This window comes from Alosa pseudoharengus, unplaced genomic scaffold (genome assembly GCF_046254945.1).
Source record: "Alosa pseudoharengus isolate Yale_2024_CS ecotype anadromous, Long Island Sound unplaced genomic scaffold, YU_APseudo_1.1 YU_APseudo_1.1_scf_16, whole genome shotgun sequence".
Classification (NCBI taxonomy): Eukaryota; Metazoa; Chordata; class Actinopteri; order Clupeiformes; family Clupeidae; genus Alosa; species Alosa pseudoharengus.
Genome location: NW_027468630.1, coordinates 2,808,238 through 2,826,977, shown reverse-complemented (window position 1 = coordinate 2,826,977; position 18,740 = coordinate 2,808,238). Strand labels below are relative to the sequence as shown.

General features: G+C 40.9%; 1 protein-coding gene across 1 annotated transcript in view; it reads right to left on the bottom strand.

Annotated features, from left to right (window-relative positions):
* LOC143125325 (carbohydrate sulfotransferase 8-like) overlaps positions 1 to 2,394 on the bottom strand; it is a 208,452-nt gene extending 206,058 nt beyond the window's left edge. The window contains exon 1 of the mRNA XM_076286672.1: positions 2,344 to 2,394. The gene's annotated coding sequence lies outside the window, so the exon portion shown is untranslated. The remainder of the gene's footprint in view (positions 1 to 2,343) is intronic.
* Positions 2,395 to 18,740: the final 16,346 nt, after the last annotated feature.

The window sequence follows — 18,740 nt, the reverse complement described above, 5'->3', positions numbered from 1 at the left end:
TGACACTCACTCTCTTGAGCACCTTACCATGCACACAGAACTACAGGCCAGTGGATTTTTTAAATGTAATTTATAGTATATTTAGTATTTAGTTTTGTTAGCTTTTCTTATATTCTACTGTCTCTATTGTACAGTGGAGTTTTGTTATATGTATACTTATATTTACCCTTTCTGCTGTAAGTGCATGTTGTGTGTGATGTCTGTATGGTACTGAGACCTTGAATTGGGGATCAATAAAGTATCTATCTATCTATCTATCTATCTATATATATATATATATGGCCCATATACGGCTATCTGGTTGACAAGGCCTCGTGCATTGCCGAAATGAATTGGGGTTCCATTGCTTTGGTTTGCTTTGCTTGCATTGCTTGTGCTAGAATGTTGAGAAGTAGGCCTACTGCTTTTCAAATGACAGCACAGGCAACTGAACGATCAGATCAAATTGTGTTATTTAGATATCCCAGCACAGGCGTCAGCCATTTCAGGTTGTATTATGCAATTATTTCCCAGACAGTTTGGTTCTGTTCATGTATGGAATTTTAACATGGAGAATATTGCCACCATGGTGTGATAATAAACTGGACTTGCATAGTTACATACTAATAACATAATGTGATAATATACTGTGCTTGGTCAGAATAAAATGTTAGCCAACATAATTTGCTAACTGTCCACAAAGTATAAACCTTGCCAACTAAAACAGAGGTCTGCTATTCAGACACTGTGTGACCACTGTGGTTCCCCTGTCAATCTGGCTACAATAACTGAAAATACTTCATTATTTCACCCCCAAACATCAGACAAGTACATTATCAAAACAAAATGCATGTATTTTGCTTGTGCTTGCTGCTGGTGAGGGCATGTGAATCATGCCCTTTCATGATGCAAAAATGGTGTTACCATCCTATACAGTGGCTTCAACTGATCTGACAACCCAATATCTATAAATCGAAGGAGTTAATGTCATGCAAATATCATGCCTTAAAACACCATAAAAACAAATGTAACAATAGCCTTCAGGTTCTCCATAGAGAGCCTAGCACAGGGTGACAGTGGGCCTGCTCCCTCCAGATCCAGGAACAACTACCAACCAGACAAAACTATTTACAGTGACTCTGTGCAGCGGTATTTTGATGGTCTTAATAAAGATATTATCAATGTCTGAACATGCACATACCACAAACACACACATCAAAGTCCAAACTTCTGGACAAAAAAGGATTTTGATAGAACAATTATGCGATAGGCCAATATCAAATATATAATGTGTTCTTAAAATATAGGTGCCACACAGCTGTCGCATATCCTTGCAATGCGTTCTCTTGGCTTTGATAGAGAATAACACTATGTCCTCTATTTAAAATCAGGTGGCCGGCTATTTAGGAGTTAAAGGTCCAAGATATGAAATTATCGGTGTAGGCCCACTCATAGTGAGGCTAACATGTGAGGAACTCATACATCTCCAAACCAATCTCTCACAAGAATTCCTGCCTCATCCGATCTGACTCCACAGGTCAGGTGTGCAACCACGCCATCACACTGGAAGTCAGAAAAACGGCTCACAAGTGTATAAAAATACCAGTCCTTATGAGGTCGGCCGCTGGCTAAATATGTCCCCATTGAGCGATTCACCGTTCCTGGATCATTAGTATTTAATTTAAGCAGGATATCATATTAACTAAAGTTACCTTAACTGAGTCTCGTAAACTTGTATTTCACTTTGTGATAAGCCTACTACAAAGTTCATATGCAGGTTGACGTATGATGCGTTTATAACTTTACATTACATTTAGCAGACACTTCTTGACCAAAGTGACTTACATATGTCAGCTATATTACAAGGGATCACATTGTCCCCGGAGCAAATTGGGGTTAAGTGCCTTGCTCAAGGGCACAACGGTGGAAGCCGGGAATTGAACCGACAACTTTCAAGCTACTGCACGCTAGCCTAGCTCCTTAACCACTACACTACCACCGCCCCAACTTAAACAAAGAATGTTTAACAAACACTAAAACAACTGTCCGGCAGTAAGGAATCCAGTTCGAGCGTATTAGTTCTCACAGATATGCTTGAACTTGCTGCTTACTGGCGGGACAGGCTACCATTCTAGTGTTTATTAACATAATTTAACATATGTCATCTTAAGTCATCATACATGAAACTGCATGAGTGAACTTTGGAGGCAGTGAGAATAATCTTTGAGAATAATCTTGTAGTGCAGATGTAGCCAATTTGGGCTACACTATACTTTTGTTTAAAGACATGGGACTTCAATAAATAACGACTGTTAATTCACACGATATGTGAGAGTAATAATAGTTGCCTAGTAAAGCACTCACCTGTCCAGACACAAACACTGAGCCGATGAGTCTTATCAGCTTCGCGTCTCCGTAGCTCCTAGATAAAGATCAGCGTCACCCGTGAGGGATGTGTCAGTTTCATACCATGGAGAGGGCGCCTACTGATCACTGCCGTGCATCAAGTACTGAAAAAAATGTTCAGCTTAATATTGAAGCCTCACGATCTGTGTTGATCTTTAGAATTCTCAGGTAAGAGAAAGTGGAAGATGAGAGGACGTGTAGTGAGGCTACGTTAATTCAGGTAGTAAAGTCTACCCGTCTAAGTGCCAGCAAAATTGCGCATCCCTCCGGTATGTCGTTGCGTTATATTCCTAAAAGTCTCTGAGGCGCAAGAAGCTGTCGATGCCTCAAGGCAACACTGCGAAACAGACTTCGGAATCTCCGATGTCGTAGAGCACCGTTCAACAAATTGTCTACGAAACCCTTCCTGATCACGTTTAGTTTTGCACGCACCATCTGAAGTGGAGGAAGACGGAGCGAGAACGATGGATACTCTGCTGAAAGTCGCCGAAACAGCGCATCATTCGGATCAGCGGAACAAACGAACAGAGAAACTGGGAGCGGTTATGTCCACGTCCTGAGCACGAGTCGATGCCCAGCGAATGCCAGGGAATCGGTTTCACGTCTAAGTTTATATCCAGAGAGCGAGATGCTTCGGGTCTCCGCCGGATCAATTCTTGTCTCTGAATGGAGTGTAATGGATCCACCCACCGTTTTAGTCAGCAAGCACTGTACTATAACAATAGCAACAGTAATCGTGTTAAGTAGCCGTCCAAATTAGATATAATTTTACGAGATAATTAATGTCGTCTTACAATGTTCTTGTTTTTTGCACCACATAGCCTAAACGTCTATCTTCATGCATGCATGCAATACTTAATTAAAATTATAAAAGATATATTTTTGAGGTGCTTTCAGGCAATAACTAAGCAACAAATTCGTTTTAAAATTGTTATTGACCACCATAGGCTACTTACTCAGCAACGGTCATGAAGCTATTTGTATGTTCACACGTATAGCTTACCCCTGAGGGAAAAAGAAAGAGAAGTGGACAGGTATTTTTTCCCTGTCTGCCCTGTTGAGTGATGTGTGGCAAGAAAAGATTCTTGACTTAATTAATATAATTTGCCCTGACTAATTTTACTTTTTTTTCTCTCTCTCTCTCTCTCTCTCTCTCTCACTGGATGGCCTTGTGTATGCATTCAAACTGCATATTCGGTCCATATTGTTTTACCATTTTGACACCAGATGTTTAGATTCAGATACACCCACCCCCTTGAAACTACACTTTGAACATCTGTCTAATATCCACCATGACAGGCACATTTGTTAAAGGGAGTTTGATCGCACATGCACACTGAAAGAGATCATGAAAGAGAGGGAGGGGTGAGAGGAATTAAGCAAGTGAAATGGAGAGAGATATAGAGCGAGAGAGTTAGAGCGATTGAGAGTAGCTCTCCATCCTTGTTAGCGTGATTATGTGCAGTCTCAGGTGTGGCGGTGGCCCTGAGCCTGTGAGCTCCAGGCCTGGGGTGATTGTTGGTCTCCTGTGTGCCTCCCCTGGCTGCATCAGCTCCGGCACTGCCTGGTTCTCCCCAGGGGTTCACCTCACTCTCCTCCCACCTCTCTCTAATCACTCTCTCCCTGCTGCCCCCCCCTTCTCTCTTTCTCATCTTCTCACCCTGTCTATCTTCTCCCCCTTCTCTCATTCTCTCTCTCCCTCCTTTCTTCCTCTACCTTTTCACCTCTGCTTTCTTCTTGTTCCTCTACTTTCTCTCCTCTGTTTCACCTTCCCTCTTTCTCTCTGTACTTGGGGATTCTGCATGGTCAACCCACAGAGTATCTGCTAATGTGGAGATTTGTGTGCAGGTGTGACATGGATATAATTGTACGTTGATTCGCAAGAATAAAGCCTTGTCCTGAGTCTCCCTTTCTGTGGTAGAAAAATTGCTATCAACTCTTTGGTTGACATCACATGTGTTTACTGTGCCATAAATGAATATGGTCGTAGCACTTTTTTCTTGTATTAAAGCTGTCATTGGTAGTTTTTCTTGTATTAAAGCTGTCATTGGTAGTTTTTCTTATATTAAAGCTGTCATTGGTAGTGTAGTGGTCTTGCCACGGTCATCAGTGAGAGTAGCATAGTAGCACAGCCCCTTAATAAAAGCCTGAGTGATGCCATCCGCCTCTAGCCATGACATCACTGGTGGGAAGAGGGGATCCTCAAGACCCCTGTCTGCAGTCCAGTCCAGCCCGGCAGTCATCAGCCAGGCCACAACATGCATCCGAAATAGCCCAGCGTCCATATGGAAGGGCAGAACCCGTGCTGTGGTCTCTCTCTGTGTGTGTGTGTGTGTGTGTGTGTGTGTGTGAAAGAGAGAGAGAGAGAGAAAGAGAGATTGTACAGTGTGTTTCAGTATGGTGATGCGCCTGTATCTGTGTGTGATGGTGTTTGTGTGTGTGTGTGTGTAGACCCCGAAGCCACCGCCAGGCGCCGCCATTTAGAATTTCAGCCGCAGCCAGCGAATAATTTTGTAAGTCAAATTAAGCCGCCATCTGATAAACTTTGCCTGAGCCAGCTTGAAATATTTGCTTCAAATAATAATTCTATCACAGAGACATACACACATGAAAAATATACGATAAGCGATCTATTTCCCACTGGATTCACCACAGCACAGTCTTGTTCTCGTTGCTATGATCCACAGGACTCACAGTGAATTGACGACCAATTAAAATTGCAAGTTTTCCGTACAAAGGAAGTAATGCATTTTTTTCTCGCACTGAGCTTAAATGGCGAAAAGAAGCAAACAAGGTCATTTTGATCTCACTTCTCACATACTTTCCTAATTCCTATGTATATGCCTACTCAAACTTGTGTTAGATCTTCAGTGCCCGGTTGCACAAACACCAAAGACTGATGATATGAACCAAATATTCTGGAAAGGAGGGATTTACAGCATTTAACGCGATAAGCTTTATAAACCGTCTCTGATATCACTGCAGTCACATTCCACCGTTTCCAGAGATTGCTGCGTTGCTAGTTTACGACACATGCTTCAGTGTACATTGAAGTGTAATGCGCAGTTGTCCAACATAAAATAGTGTGTGCTTATATTAACTATAAAGTTGAATAGCGAATTACATGTCATAAATATATTGTAGCGTCGGTGGATGTACATGTCTAACGTTGAATGAGTGTCTCCCAGAATGCAGTGCGAGTGAATGCTAAAATGTGTAATGTCGATTATAATAGTTGTAGTTACGTTTACCATGTTGTGTAGTTGTTAGCGTGTTAGTTTCTTTAGTTGTACCTCATGTGTTTATCCTTGTGTTGATGTGTGTGGTAAACCCTTATTGTGTGTAGCATGTGCGGCTGAGACTACCCCTGTGTTGCCCTATGTAGTTGTCTGTGTACGTATAAGTCTTTCTGTTCCAATAAATGGCCATCCTGGCCAAAGGTGAATCTTGTCTGAGGGTGAGATCGCTACAATATGCATAACGTTACTCTGTGAATTTTGACAAGTGTGCATCTATTCTTACACAGCAGATAACAAAATTAATACATAATTTGTGAAAGAAAAAATGTGTTTTTTTATGACATTGTATTGCATTTTGTAGAAATATATAGTGTAAGCCATGCATTGCTTGGGAATATTGAAATCTACTGTAGTAAATCGATATAACATCTGTACATGAAGTGGCAGCTTCAACCATTTGTAGCTATGAAAATTTTGGCGGCTGCAGCAGCCATTTAGGTTTTGGCTGAGCTGGCTAGCCAGCCAATAACTTCATCCGCCAGCCATTATTCTCAAATGGCTTCGGGGTCTATGTGTGTATGTGTGTCAGTGTTGGGCAAGTAATGTATTATGCATTACTTATTACTGTCATTTCAAAGTAATTTGTTACATTATAATATTACTGTCTCTGAATTGTAAGGCATTACACTACTATTGCATTACTTTTAAGTTACTTTCACCAAAATATCTGGAAATGTGGATTTGCCATTCTAAATGCAGTTTATTACGCTTAATCATAGTCAGAATTTTGTTAAAACCCGACAAAAGGTTAAAGTCTGGTAAATTGTGATATAAATACTGTAACTCTAAGGCCTAGGCCTGCTCATTAAAATCAATAGAGAGCCTACTATATTGTAAATCAAAGCTTAAAGAAACTGTATGTAAGATTGTGGCCAAAACTGGTACTGCAATCACTTTCAAGCGATGTATCCCCTTCCCCTTCCCTCTGACTGGCAGAGCTGGCAACACGGATGCCGAAACACTACTGACTTTGTGATTAGTAGATAGGTGGAGGGCTGCAACTCCACTTTTTAAATGACAATATCCTGGCCAGACTACTGTTGTCAGTGATATAAGTATTTGAAATAACATGATTTCCTAATATCTAGTGACATATCAGAGCCATTTATGATTAATTGAAATACATTTCTTACATACGGTTCCTTTAATAAAGACATGTCAAGATGGTGGCCTACTGACCATTTTGATGCCCTAAGTGAGTGGTTTTGAGTGAGTGACATTTAAATGATAACTCAAAATCACTAAAGTAAAATAAAAGGTATATTATTTACAGACCATTACTGTGTGTTTTTAAACATTCCTGCTGTTTTCTTATAAATGGTGCACTGTCACTTTAAGAGCATTGATCTTTACGTTCTCATAATGCCTTTTTTGCCAGCTCTTGTTTACAAGCCTTGTTTGTTGAGTTACATCGATAGCACAATATTAAAAATAATATGCACAATGTTAAGTTGTTTTAAGCAGCCTTCATTGCTTTGGAAAGTATGCAATAACATGTTGCATTTCGTTTTGCAAATAAAAGTGAATTATGAGCCCGGTATCCACCTAGCTATCTGAATGGATTATTTTTTTGTCAACTCGGCATATCATGTGCTTCATATAAATGCTTGGAAAACGAATTATTGAAGACCCACCAATTCCATTCTAGCACTACGTGGTGGAGATTGAGAGAACCCAAAAAGTATCAAACTTGCATGTACCATGGTGTTGGTGCATTCTGACATTGTGAACGTTATTGATGAAGAGTGAAATGCAGTTTGCAGTAAAGCTACTATTCATTGGTTAGGCTACATGTGGGTGCCCCCTCTGTCCTTTGGTGCCCTACGCAAAGTGCGTGATGCACGTGGTGGGAGCGGTGGCACTGCCAGGCTAGACAATCTTTTTTCTGCATTTCTATCTCTTTATTCTCTTTAAGTTCAATTGTGAATTCAAGTTCACAGCTCAAAGCTGACATGCACTAGAAGTTTGTGTTTAATCAAGAATCAAAAAGATTGGCACCACTTTAGATGTTTCATTAAATGACTTGTGCTATTTCGCGAGGCATAGTGAAATCTTTCGGTTTCGCACAAAGTGCACTAACTATGTTCTTCATATCCTTGTCTCTGAGCGTAGCCTAGGCTTATGTCCATCCCGCAAATAGAGTCCGCTGCAGCAGTAATCTTCAACCAGTATCAGGAGATAACGTTAAACTATTTTGCGCTGATTTTTTCTCCTCTGTTGTTCTCGCGGTGGTGTTTGCGAATATGTATCAAAACAAAACACTGCTTAATTTTTGGTTAAAATGCATTGTAACGCGCGTTACTGAACAAGTAAAATATTACCTTTTTTTTTTTGTAATGCCTTACATTACCGCGTTACCGCAAACAGCAATATATTACAGTAATTGCATTACTTTTGTAACGCATTACTCCCAACACTGATGTGTGTGGTGTGCATCTTTTTTTTTCTATGTACCATAATCAACATGCATGAGCAAGAGTATGCTGATTAAGTCAAAATTGCACATATCCCCAGTGTAAATCGGTACAGAGCAGTTAGATCTGTAAATGACTAAAAACAGAGATCATTGTTCACTTTGCCCAGCCCTCAGTTTCTGATTATGTGAGCCTGATTATGATAGTTTCCTGGTTCAGCTACCTGGGAAGTGTGCTAACACTTACCTCTGAGATAACTGAACACCTTCAAGCTTATCTTAGTTTTGTACAATATACACACCCCACAACACACACACACACAAACATACACATAGACCATACATGTAGACAAAACAAAATAAAAACATTGTTTATGTCTGCATGTGTCCATGTCAAAAAGATGTATATTTACACTAGTGTCCCTCAGGTTATGCCATAATGATTTTGCTGCCAAGGCAGCTGAAGGACCCTCTCCTGAGAGGATAGCCATTTTTTCAACCTATATTCCTATTTTGCCCAGGGTGTAGGCAATCCTACACTCTGTGCAAAATAGGAATATGCTGTGCCCAATGTTCACAGACTGTGTGCCACCTTTGACTGTGTACTACCTTCCAGCGCCACCAGACCACAGGGGAAGGAAAAATATAAATTTGTTGCGGGACCTCAACTGGGCCACACAGAAGAAAAAACGATAGCCTACAATTAAACACTTACTGTATGTACACACCTGGAGTGACCAGAGCTACAAAATTACTGGAAGTCATTCATTTTCTATGAGAGCACTCTTGGCAGTGAGAAGCGGCAAAGCTGTCGCCGTCATGAATTGGCCACTTTGAGCGGCCAGAGCATCAAACAGAAAGTTGAAGCTGGGTCAGCTTCATGGTAATGAGGTATGATGCTGTTCAGCGGCACCGACTGGCAACCAATTCACAATTCAGTTGAGAGAGCAAAACCTATGTGAACTCCAGTTGCTATGAAACATAATGTTTGCAATATTGAGGATGAGAGGTCAAGCCAGTGTTTGTAGTAACTTCAAACCCTTAGGGCCCGACGGATGCAAATTGCTCATGATTTTTGGTGAATGGGTGTGAAGTTGGACGTATTTTGTGTCCGTCGGCCACATAGTGTTAAAGTTGCAGTCACCGATCGTACAAGATTTCAAGCCCAATTTTTGTCACGTTCAGCTTCTCCTCACAATCCAGATGCCCATTCTGTGAGTACACTGGAAAGAAAACGGTCTCTCTAGGCAGCCCAGGCTCCGGACATTGGAAACAAACAAAGTGGGGGCAGCCTGTCCCCCAAATAAAGACGAAACCCTCCATGGAGTTCCTCTCTGAATACAGAAGGGAGAGGTGAGCTACCTCTCTGGTGTATTTCCTCTCTGAATACAGAAGGGAGAGGTGAGCTACCTCTCTGGTGTGTTTCGCTCGGTTCTTGGTTAAAATGTATGGTTTTTTGGACAAAAGCGTCTGCTAATAACTCCAAATCTAAACACAAACAAACAAAACTTCCAATCGTTGACTGCATGTGTCACCAGGTTACATCCTCACAGCAGCTAAATATTGGAGAGTGCAAACTGAATTTATGGTCACATGTTTTTTTTTTTTAATGGCCCAGATACAGGTTAGCTTACCAGCTCAAAAACACAGATAAAATGTGGTGAAGCCTGCACAGTGAGAGGACATGTACATATTTAATCTGGGTTTTGAATTCATGTCTCTGGTGTTAAAGTAAGAAATCCAACAGAATTGCATAGATGCGTTTGAAATAGCTGCTTAATTATTGTAGATGATCTGTGATGGGTGTTATGCACTTTATTGTCATGCCATTTCAGCACACACAGTTCATCACCACAAGCCTACTTGGAGTGCAGCTCCCTCTAGTGGTTTGGAAGAGAAAGACATTCAATCTTTGAACACAAGCTTTTTACTACTACTACTACTACTACTACTACTACTACTACTGCTACTACTACTACTACTACTAGTAATAATAATAATAATAATAATAATAATAATAATAATAGTAGTAGTAGTAAGAGTAATAATTTCATGATGTATTTATAACAATTTGTGATTCGGTCTTAGCCTTTCATTCTCATAGTAATAGGGCTGTTCAGAGGAGCAAAACAAACAGCACAAATAGCCAGACATTTGTTACATCCAGCAGGTGTTAAAACTGGGCCATGCTCAAGGCCAGGTCACTGAAAGATACTCACAGGCGCACACAGTGCTGTGGCTAGTCTCTTAACACAGAATACAGACAGTTCTTTCCAGAACATTCTGGTGTTTTTGGATATATGAAAGTGTTCTTGATCATCATGAATCCAAAAGTATTCTTAGATGCAAATGTTAGTTATTATAGTTTGGTTAAATGTTTCACTGATCACATCGGAGAATCGGCCTAAAACCTTCAATGGAAAAAAGGCCTTTTTTGTTATGCTTTCTTTTTCCTGTGTAATGATAACACATTTGTATCTACAATATGTACAAGTGTCCCGCAGCTGAATTATGATGTGTTAAAATTGAAGTCCCTTTAGAGAGGTTAGAGAATCCAACCATGCTGTGGTATAAAGTTAGGTAATAAAACGAAGCCTGCCTGTGTGTGTGTGTGTGTGTGTGTGTGTGGGGGGGGGGGGGTCAGACATGTGCTGTGGAGGACCACTAGATTTGATGGATGTCACTGTTCAGGAGAGATGACAACAAGCTCCCACCAAAGGACACATAATCCCCAATGAATCATTCATCAATACTGTCCTTCAGTCCCCTTTGTCTGGTGAGGAGCCAGCTGTCAGCCCTGATGTATACTGTTTGGATTAGGGTGTCTGTCTTGAGACAATCGCTTGTTGCTCACAACTGACAGCGAAATCACATTTTGAGAGTGTCAAAGTGCTGATTGTGGTAATAAATTAGGAATGGGGACTTGGGAAGATAAGGATTTGGTGTCCGCACAAGGGAAGCTGTCCTTGTCTGTTATATTGGAATGGGATGAAGGCAAAAAGTAATCTGTCCTAGGTGCATAATCTCATTGAAACCTACCTGTGATTATTATATCTACCAGTAAAGTCTTTAAACAGCTTACTTTTGAATCAAATCATGTTTTTTATTTGTTTATCAGTGACATTGTATTATCCAATCCTATTTCTGTGGCATTATTGGTGAAAGATGAAGTGTAATTTACATCTTATCTTTTTAAGGGGAAAGTTTGAAATCATTTTCCATGAAATTCTGATTTCTGAATGTAAATAATTCCCTTTTGATGCATGTTATATGTGTACTTTATATAGTGTAATTGTGCTGATAATAGTGTAATCTGTAATTGTGTATTCTAATGTAAGATCTTTAGGAAATCATTTAATGCAACATATGGCAGTGTGACACTGATATATTAGAAATGACATCGCTGCAAATTAACATGAAGATCATACACACTAACATAAAAAAAGCAGATCATGTATCAGAAGGGAAGTATCCTTCTCTATAGGGATGGGGGTATGTGAGTGTGTGAGTGTACTGTATGTGCATGTTTGTGTTTGTGAGTGTCTCAATACCGAGATGCCAAGAATAAAACCAATTAGTGTCTTAAGACATAATTGGCCGAACAGCAAGTTTAAACGTAGAATTGGATGGGTGAACAGCTCACGGCTGATTTAAAATACACCTGAATTGTGATGTATGCAAATAATTGTGGCCTCTCCACTTCCCCACAATATGAAAGTGCGTGGCTGGCAAAGAGGATTTGGAGATTAGTATTGACCCCATCAGGGGGGCGCGGAGACCTGCATACACAATGATGGATTTCGTCAGGGAGGGAGGCAGACTTTAATATCACAGGACAACTAAGTAATCAAGGTATGACCTCTTAGCCTGCTCTGCATACATGTTGCACTTATCAACACCAGTGCAGTCATGTAGCTTTGAAAGGCCAAACTTATCAACACCAGTGCAGTCATGTAGCTTTGAAAGGCCAAACTTATCAACACCAGTGCAGTCATGTAGCTTTGAAAGGCCAAACTTATCAACACCAGTGCAGTCATGTAGCTTTGAAAGGCCAAACTTATCAACACCAGTGCAGTCATGTAGCTTTGAAAGGCCAAACTTATCAACACCAGTGCAGTCATGTAGCTTTGAAAGGCCAAACTTATCAACACCAGTGCAGTCATGTAGCTTTGAAAGGCCAAACTTATCAACACCAGTGCAGTCATGTAGCTTTGACAGGCCAAACTTATCAACACCAGTGCAGTCATGTAGCTTTGACAGGCCAAACTTATCAACACCAGTGCAGTCATGTAGCTTTGACAGGCCAAACTTATCAACACCAGTGCAGTCATGTAGCTTTGAAAGGCCAAACTTATCAACACCAGTGCAGTCATGTAGCTTTGACAGGCCAAACTTATCAACACCAGTGCAGTCATGTAGCTTTGAAAGGCCAAACTTATCAACACCAGTGCAGTCATGTAGCTTTGAAAGGCCAAACTTATCAACACCAGTGCAGTCATGTAGCTTTGACAGGCCAAACTTATCAACACCAGTGCAGTCATGTAGCTTTGACAGGCCAAACTTATCAACACCAGTGCAGTCATGTAGCTTTGACAGGCCAAACTTATCAACACCAGTGCAGTCATGTAGCTTTGAAAGGCCAAACTTATCAACACCAGTGCAGTCATGTAGCTTTGACAGGCCAAACTTATCAACACCAGTGCAGTCATGTAGCTTTGACAGGCCAAACTTATCAACACCAGTGCAGTCATGTAGCTTTGACAGGCCAAACTTATCAACACCAGTGCAGTCATGTAGCTTTGACAGGCCAAACTTATCAACACCAGTGCAGTCATGTAGCTTTGACAGGCCAAACTTATCAACACCAGTGCAGTCATGTAGCTTTGACAGGCCAAACTTAGGCTAGCAGTGCAGTTATGTAGCTTTGACAGGCCAAACTAGCTAGCAGTGATGTGGAAAGGTCTTCTATAAATGGCTGCGCTGGCAAAATAATTGTGGCATGACTGAGGTTAGATGATTAATTAATTAATAATCATTATATAATACTATGTTTCACACGTGTCAACAGCTGCATTTTGGGAAAGGGGTTGGACTTCAGAACCCGGTTTCCTGAACTGTGTCCATACACCTCATAGGAAAGTCCCCACTCATGACACAGCATGCTGAAAGCAGGTCTATTGTGCTTAATCCTTGTCTGAAACCCGACACCATCCCCGACGGCTTGGGTCAAGTATGCCCCAGGGAGCATTCTCTCGGGAAGTGTTGACTGTATCCCACTGTTCAATCTGGCCAAGGTCACCGCTCTCTGTCAAAGAAGGGTCACCGAATCACGTAGGTGGGTGGGGGGAGGGCAGAAGCACCTCGATTGGGTTGTGGACAGTAGCGTCTGTGCAATCAATTCCAGCTTATTTGTGTCAAAGATGTGCACAAGGAGAGCATGCAATAGACATCTGAAGTTCGCCTACAAAAAAGCTACCATTTTTTCCCACATAAGGAGATCCGGTATCTTGAGATTTTTCCTATGGGAAAATAACATGGGGATTTGGAATTATCACACCTATTAAACTCTCGCGGGGACAATGAAATTGGAAAAGCAAACGTTTTGCTCTACACACTTTTATCCTCCGACTTCGAGTGGATTCTGTGATCTCCGCTACGTAAAGGTGGCATACTTTAATTTTTGCTACCACAGAGCTAACTTGCAATTCAACTTTAACTTAGCTAGCAAGTTAGCTCTGGGTTAGCAACGTACTGGAGATCACAGTAGCCACTCGAAGACAGGACAAAATTGTGCTCAGGAAAACGTCTGCATTTCAGACTTTTTCGTCCCCGCGAGAGTTTAATAGGTGCGATGATTCAAAAGTTACCCTTCCTGGGGCGCAAGCTAAGGTAAGCTTACTGGCTCATTTGTTTTGTGTTTGTGACGGACCGTGCTTAGGTCGATGGTGGTTGGTTAGGGTTTTTAGGGTTATGGTTCAGTCCACATCAACGGGACTGAACGAGGGGAGTGTCTCCAGGATGCTGGTTTCACTGTTAAGCTAAGTTAAGTTAATTTGGGTAGGGACTTCTGAATGTATTTTTACCTTGGATTTTGGCACAAGGGATTAAAACATCTAATCCTGTGTATTAATGTAAAGTAAATCCCCATGTTATTTTCCCATAGGAAAAATCGACAGATACTGGATCTCAAAGATGGTACCTTTTTTGTAGATGGACTTCAGGGGGATGCATTATACTATGCATACAGACTGAGAACGAGACACAGCTTCCATACGTCCAGCACAGCTTGGAAAAGAAAACAGCCCCAAGGTTGTGCCGATGTATAAATTAGAACGCTGTGGATGTAGAAACAATGGTATTATTAGGACAGAGGTCCAAATAATTAAAATGGGGAAAGAGAGAGAATGAGAGAGAAGAAGAAAAAGAAAAGGAGGAATTAGAAATGCAAATGCAAATGATTTTAAATGCACCAGCATCCATACTACAGCACTATAGCCCAAGGCTTTCTATTCCCTCCATACTACAGCACTATAGCCCAAGGCTTTCTATTCCCTCCATACTACAGCACTATAGCCCAAGGCTTTCTATTCCCTCCTCTCATAAGTTGAAACAGAGGTATGCTCTGTGTTTTGCACCAAAGCATAGTCAGTCTAATAATGCCAGCACATGCATGTTAATGAATACATGCTCTCACAGTATAGAGGCAGGGTTACTGAATCAGTATTTATACATCCTTATAATAATAATAATAATAATAATAATAATAATAATAATAATAATAATAATAATAAACAAATATATACATTTCCTGCTAAAGTACATAATGTTCCATGTAGCAACAAATGTAAAATCCCTATTATATGGCTAACCTATCAGTATTCTTTATTATGGGAGTAATTGACAAATCTGTGAATAGTCATTTATATCATTACATAATTTATGTTTTGATTAGGGTATCAACAAAGCAGTCAGACCCCTGTGTCAGAGATGTGGTATTGTTGATCCAGGCAAACTGAATGCCCTTTACCCTACCATACCTATAACTCTTTAAGTAATAATCTCCAGTTCCACCTGACTCAGCAGTGGCAGTGGTGTACCTAGAGCTGTAAATCACCCCGTCTGGTCAGCTGGTTCATTTGCAGGATTGATTATGATGAATACGGATCAGTGGCGGGGTGATGAAATACAGAGAGTGGCCAAAGCTAATTCTGGACTTCTTCCTCCCAGCAGGCCGACATGCTGTATAATATCTGCTATTGACCAGTCCACAGGGCTCAGCCACTGCAGCATCTAGATGGCCAATGTCAGCCAGGGACACGAGACCCATGTAGAACCCAGGTAGAATTTAATTCTGGGTTCCAGAAGGGTCCAGTGTATGTTGCCCAGTTGGGACCCAAATAAAGCCCAGTATAATCCTGCATGGAGCCCATGTGGGCAAATGACATGTGGCCACTTTGGAACCCGCGGACAATCCCATATTGGACCCATGCCCCACATACAAATGTTGGCTGGGTTTAATGTAGTGATTTGTAATGTTGTAATTGTGTAATTAGCTTTATCACAAACTTGACCTGCACCCACATTATCATGCCGTTAAACAGGCTAGCCTGCATGCTTACCATTCTAAGCTCTCTATACTGTTATACTACTCATGACTATGTAACATCATATCCTGTGCCAGAGCTATGTGACAGAGAAAGAGAATGTCAGGAGCTGAAAAAGTCAAAGAGTAGTTGAGAGGACTGGGCAGGCTAAAAACAGGCTAAAAACCGACCCCCTCTCACCCTCAGGTGGAAAAAATATGCTCAAATTGCAACTTATGGCACACTTTTTACACATTGAACAATAGAACACACCCTGGGTACGGATATAATGTCCTTCTCTCCCTCCCTGAAACCCTTTTACAATTTCACATTGTTGCTCTAAAAGCTGAGACTCCACTATCCTGCACACAGAGGTTATACAACTGACACCTGACACCACGGTGTAATAATTCAGATCCTATTATTATTTCTGTCTTTCTTATTAGGCAAAATGGGGTGGGGGGGGTCTGTATGATCTCTAAAGAAATGCATCCTTCCACTATTTATGGAGATGTCATGTGCGTTACATGTTAATAGGATGGGCATTTTTAGGCTTTTCCCCCTCAAAATTGCTCTGTGCCTACTTCAGAGGCCACTGTTCCCATGTAGTTTGGCCTACCATCAAATGCTTGGTCTCTTTAGAAAGCTGAGACCTTGCAGTTTCTTAGGAAACAATCAGAATAGCTGTGGGAAGTACTGGCACAGAGGTACAGAGGCTAGAATACTGTTTTATATTTCTGCCGGATAACAACTATCTCTAAACTGACCACATTTCAGCCATCTAGGTCGCTTGAGATGACTTAGAAACACTGAGCCCTAGCACCAGGTCTTGTGAAGCTGTGTGCAAAAGTAGATCAATATAGAATAAAAAATGAGTGCTTTGGACCATTATTTGCCAAGGTATGTTCATGCGTTTTGTAAAATGCCCCATAGGACTTTTGGGTTCCTAAAATGCATACTGACAATAAAAGGTTTACTGTGTGGCAAGGCCGTAGTCATGATGTCAACATTGGGGGGGGGGGGGGGGCCAAACAGAATTTCAATACATTTCCTACCATGCAAAAATATTATTAAAAAAAAATCACAAACAAGTCCCCCCCCCCCGTGAGTTTTGTGGAAAGAGAAGGGTGGAGAAGAAGCAACTTCACTGGTCCATCAGGAATAGGCTACTAAGACAGGCCCCTCTTCTGTCTGTCTCACCTCATGTTACCCCTGTATGCATTATAGACTGGCTTCTGACACAAATTACATTTTGTGCCAACATGTAGAAACACTAGGCCTACTACAGCCTTTAATTGGTGAATGGAGGTGCAAATTCCTTTCTTTGGTTATTGTCCGCGATTCACATTAACTGTAGGCTATCACGTATTGTAAACGTCGCCACATTTGATCACATTTTGCCTGCATGGATGCGCGATTGAGTGCGCATCTAAATAATATGCAAGATGCAACAATCATTTCTAAGAGGCCTATACACGGTAATTTCTGGCATTACTACTAGCATATGAATGCATTATTTATGTTGAAAGACGTGAACGAAATTACACAGGCTTGCACAAATTCATCATTTAAAATAAAACGTTTCACTTTCGCTATATTGCGAGAATAGGCTAATATGGAAAATGTTCCCTTTCAGTCTGATCGGCTCCAAACATGTATGGGATCTCCTTAGCCTGTGCTACACCTTTCCAAGAAGTTTTGTGAACATTGTACCGGTAGCTTTTGCGATATTGTTGACAGCCCTACCTCACCACAGTAGGGTGCAGTAAATGGAAGCTTTTGATAGCGCACGCCACTAACGAAAAACGGAAAATCACCAGGACAAACCACTCAGGGTTGTAGGCTACTCTGGAACCATAGGTCACTAATTTGTGCGTTATTTACGTTTGATTACATTTCAGATACGTGTTGGTTTCCTGTAGGCCTAGTAGCGCTTTATTCTTTCTTTCTTTTACTATGTCCGAATATTGGGGGGGACATTTTGGTCATATTTGAATATTGGGGGGGACACGTCCCCCTCAATGTCTATGCTGACTACGGCCCTGCTGTGTGGCAATCTCTTGGTGTAGAAGCATAATCCTGGTCACAAATGAAAGGTAACACTCTGAGGTTTCTTGTAGACTATACGGATTGTATGTCAATGTTTCTGATACAGAATGACTACACAAAATATGGAATAATTACACAAAAGTCTATTTTTTGTATTTTCTTTGTTGCTTCAATGGGTGTGTATAAGATGGACTATACATCTGCACAACTAATATTGGATAAAACAACATGTATTCCATTTCTAGGGATTCCTGTGAATATGTCAAGACCCAATATGTGGCATCTACTTATTGCACTGCAGCTGCACTACAGCTAGAAAGTAGGGAAGCACCAAAAGCGGAGGAGGGGGAGGGGGGCATTTTTTAATGAAATTTAAGTGAGACATAGTGAGATTAATCTGACAATGTAAAGCACCATACAAATTGTACATCAAAACGGTTGTTATATATGTATTCCTAAAAGTCCAAGCTTTCAAATGGTGTATAATATTACTATGGTACATAACAATATGGTGCATAAAATTGATTTAGAACGTTGGGGGAGGTGGGGGGGGGGGAGGTGTGCCGTGGAAAGCACACTGTTCCATAACCTCCTGAGAACCAATCCATAGACCTGTGTCCTCTGTAGTGGACATAAGTTCTAGAAGCATACCCCTTTACCCCTTTGAGCTATTCTATCAATTCCTTTGGTCTTTTAAAGAGGACATCCTGGGCTTTCTAATGATATATCATGTGATTGGCTGGGTTGCTGGGAACCTCCTCTTCCTGGTTCTCAAAAATGGTTGACATCAAAACAAGCACATTTTATGGAAGGAGGAGAAATAAGTCAAATAGTGTCTTCTTATTAAGCATTCATTATGATGGCAATATGTGGTCTTGTTAATGAAAATGTCAGGAATCATATGATTCATTTTGAAAGAAGTTAAGTTATTTACATTTTTAAATAATAGTGACTTTATGAATGTCCATTATAATGGACACCAGGACCAAAATATTTTGATTTTCGGGGAAA